We start from the raw sequence: 3,890 nt of genomic DNA on the forward strand, positions 1-3,890 counted from the left end.
TGACGAACAAAAAGCGATCGATCGCAATAGCTCACTCAAGCCTTTGGCTCAGTTGAGTTTAAAATAGACACAATGAACATTACCCACTTCACTAGCAGTTGTTAAGACCACATTTTGAAAACAGTACATGGATCGACCAGTCTCTGTCCTAAAAATAGATCTTTTTTTTTTCACCAGAAAGCCAGTTTCTGACTAAAGGCAGTTTATTGTGTTACTGATATTTGATCATCTAATATTCAAATTAAATATCAACTAGCACTAATTGACAAAATTTGAAACAGTTAACCAAAATAAACTAACGATTATACCTCAAATGACCTTGTTTTTTTAACTTTTGAGGCTTTGACCCTGTCACGTGACTTCAAAGTGTGTCATAAGGGGAAAGTTACCATAGTGCACCTATTATCCAAGTTTGGTTACGATTGAAGTTCAAAAAAGTTACTGAAACTGTAACAGATGGACACATGGAAGGAAGCATGGATGAACATACAGAATTTGGATCGTTTTGTGTCATCACAATATTTGGTGAATACTGCCAGTTGTTTGGGAAAATAAAATCTTCCCTATAATAAGGTTGTTTTCAGGGCAGCTTGAAGTTTCAAAACAAACTCTTTTCATCGACGAGCCCTGTTCTACTTTTAGTGTTGAAGTGCTGCAGTACGTCCTGGTAACAGCTTCATGTTCAACTACAGATGAGCCTGATGAGGCTGACTCTTCAACAAGAATGTAAGTTCCAACTTCAGAGGAGCATTTAATGTATCTCAAAAGAGGAAAAAGCAAGGATATGTACGTAGGCCTATACACCGATGGTAGCTGTCTCTTCTCGTTGGGCTTCTAATCTAACGTTGAAATTGTGTTCAGTCAGGGGCTTGGTGAAAGCTGCAACTACTCTCTCTCTGCCTGAGTTGATGAGTGGTGTCATAGCTCCTCAAGGTCTCCAAACGATACTCAATGAATCCCGAGATCCTTGTCATACAGGTACTCCTGAAATATAAGAATGCATTGTAGGTCAAAGCTTTTTCTCGAGTCTCAACAAATTTCACTTTGGCACAGAGTTGACTATAACTGATGAAGATCTGATAGCAGTAGAAATACATGTAGTTGCATTCTTATGGAAGAAAACGAGAATAGGTTTATAATAAATGAACGGCGCAACTGGCATGTTGGAGCTTACGTTACATATTTACATTACGTTACGTTGGAGTTTACGTACATCCAACCTAAGTCATGGAATCAGACCAATCTGCACACAAAATTTATTAGACATCTATGAACATGTACATCAAAGATTATCAAAAGCCCCCACATTGCCTGTATATTTGCCCAATGATTTAATTAAGACATAGATGCAATTAATTTCCCTGTAAAGGCCATTTTTTTTTTTTTTTTTTTTTTTGGGGGGGGGGGGGGGGGGGGCTCATGACCATATCCTGTACAACTTTGGGTCCTTGCCCCCTAACTAAACAAGGATGATCAACTCCTAGTATGGTTGAATTCTGTCCACTATCTCTGGAGAAAAGTTGAAAATGTTCAAGTTTTTAAAAGCTAGATGAATAAGATACCATGTATGTCACTTAAGCTTTCTGCTAAAGAGGGCTAAAAAGTTGTAGATCACATAAACTTAGTATAAACTTACATATCCTTGTGCACCTTGTGTGGTGTCTCACAAAGTGGGGTACTGCATCGCAACTGCCTTGGCTTCAACGCGTCTTTTGCTCACTACTTGGGTATCTGAATTTAAAAAGGAAGCAAGAAGAATGTTAATCATATGTTACGAAGCAAATATATAACATCAAAAAATTGACCCTCATTTCAATCTTTTAAGGGGCTGAACTATTTTCATGTTTTTTTTCTTGGCATTAATTTCTATTGCTATTCAGTACCGCTGTTTCAAGTACATTTATTCATGTGCTTCTTACACCAAATATCAGTTAATACAAATGAAAATTTCATGCAGATGGGTTAAGTGTGGATGTGCACAGTTAGTAGAAAAATACAAGATGTGATTATCCATTGAACTTTATGGCAAATCAATTTCTATTTTTTTTTATTCATCATTATTATAATTATATCATAAGTATTAGGACTGTTATCATTTACATGTGGCCCAATGGGGCTACCAAGAAAATAAGTCAGCGCGGAGTCTTGTAGGTACACTCTGTTTACATGTTTCATACAAGTATATCAGTCTTTATTTTTAAATCTATAACCATCACTTCATTTACAACGTTATACTTACCGGTCCCTTCATTTTTTTTTTTTTTTTTTTTTTTTTTTGGGGGGGGGGGGGCACATTTTAGACTGTTATTCTCTATATTTGAGAAGACAAAAACAAAAGTGAACAGGCAAATTAGATGGTGCTATATTGCATGGAAATGTATAGTACAAGACATGACAATGGGAAACTGGTTTTCCAGACCAGTATTCAAACAATTGAACTTACGCTGTACAGTTTTCTGCTTCCATTATCAACAAGAAATATGCTACGATGAACTGGATAAGCAGGTGTCTCCTTGGAGCAGTCAGAACTCCTTCCATCAGCTATTGAAGTATCTCCTCTCCCTTGGAGTGATGTGTGTGTTGAATTCCTGGGCAAATAAGTAAAATTTAAAGGTTTTACAAATCATACAAATTATGGCATGAGGATAATAGGTCCCTCCAGTTTACATTATAAACTTGAAGTGCAAAATCATTTAATATACATATTTGCCATAAGCAACGTTCAGCTCTACTTACACAACTCAAGACTGACCATAACATGGTTTTCACTTCTGTCGATACAGCAAGTACACATTTTTCTTAAATACGAGTACTAACCTCTCAAGGCTTTCATTTTCAGAGAGAAGGACAGCTCCAAAACTGCTCCATGAAGAATAATTAATACTTGAAAATCATTTCTTCAAACAAAACAAAACCAACAAAGCTTTCAGTCTCTTAATGTAGCCTCTTATGTAATTACTGAGACTCTAGAATGTAAAATAAATGTGAATCAATTTCAAACTAGTCTCCCTTCATTAATCATCGTGGAAAACAACAGAATAGCTTACAGCAGGGTTAGTGCAATGGAAGTCCATATCTCAGAGGCTCCTTCGCTGATGTTGGCCCGGTGTTTCCAGCATTCGTCAACCCTGCATTCAATGGCTAGTCGTTGGCCACATCTGTTACATGTACTTCTTCAATCTGGTGATCTGCACCCTCGTGGTGTGACAGAGACTGTACAGCTATCAATCTGTCTTCGTTCTCCAAATGATGACCCCTATACCGAGTTCCTTTAAATCACCATCACTCCGAAGAACTGTCATGTTACGTCTTTTAATCTGGAGGAAAGCATGAAAACACAATGTTCAGAAATGGATTTAGAACTCATCTCCACAAGACAATATGCAGTTCCGTTTTGTTCACACAAATACTAAGTGTGCATCAATAGAAAAGCTAGAAATTCCTTTTTAGCTACATCGATCAGCATATTTAGAAAGACCCAAAGATGATCTCTGCCAAATTTCAATGCCTAAGGTCACCTGTAACTTTCATAAAAAACAATGTTCAAATATAGTACCCGTTGTCGTCTGCTAAAAAGGGGGATCGATCTCCATGATGTGTGAGCACGTTGATCTTCAGCTAGAAGTGTGATGTCACAGTGGACTATTACACTTAACAGTGCATGCATCGTATTTCTTACTTAGATGATTGCCACACATGACGTGGGAGTGCAATAGCACTATGGTATTCTCCCAGCTGTGTGGATGCTCGAATGTGGTGGCAAATAAAAGTCCTTTTTACTACATAGGTCATCACAATTATATAAATCACCAAATTTCACCATTTTTTTTTTTATTACCGTATCAATCGAGATCACCTTCTGGCAACACAGTGTCAGTGATTCGACTCAA

The 3,890-nt window shown here is 37.2% G+C and overlaps 1 long non-coding RNA gene across 1 annotated transcript; it reads right to left on the bottom strand.

Moving 5' to 3' along the window:
* Positions 1-892: 892 nt before the first annotated feature.
* Positions 893-2,455, bottom strand: LOC139711165 (uncharacterized). The gene is made up of 3 exons (XR_011709498.1): positions 2,444-2,455; positions 1,637-1,731; positions 893-984 (listed from the first exon to the last, which is right to left on the bottom strand). It is a non-coding gene; the product is annotated as an uncharacterized lncRNA (long non-coding RNA).
* Positions 2,456-3,890: the final 1,435 nt, after the last annotated feature.

This window comes from Diadema antillarum, unplaced genomic scaffold (assembly GCF_040938485.1).
Source record: "Diadema antillarum isolate AM-2024a unplaced genomic scaffold, OU_Dant_1.0 seq00001621_RagTag, whole genome shotgun sequence".
Lineage (NCBI taxonomy): Eukaryota > Metazoa > Echinodermata > Echinoidea > Diadematoida > Diadematidae > Diadema > Diadema antillarum.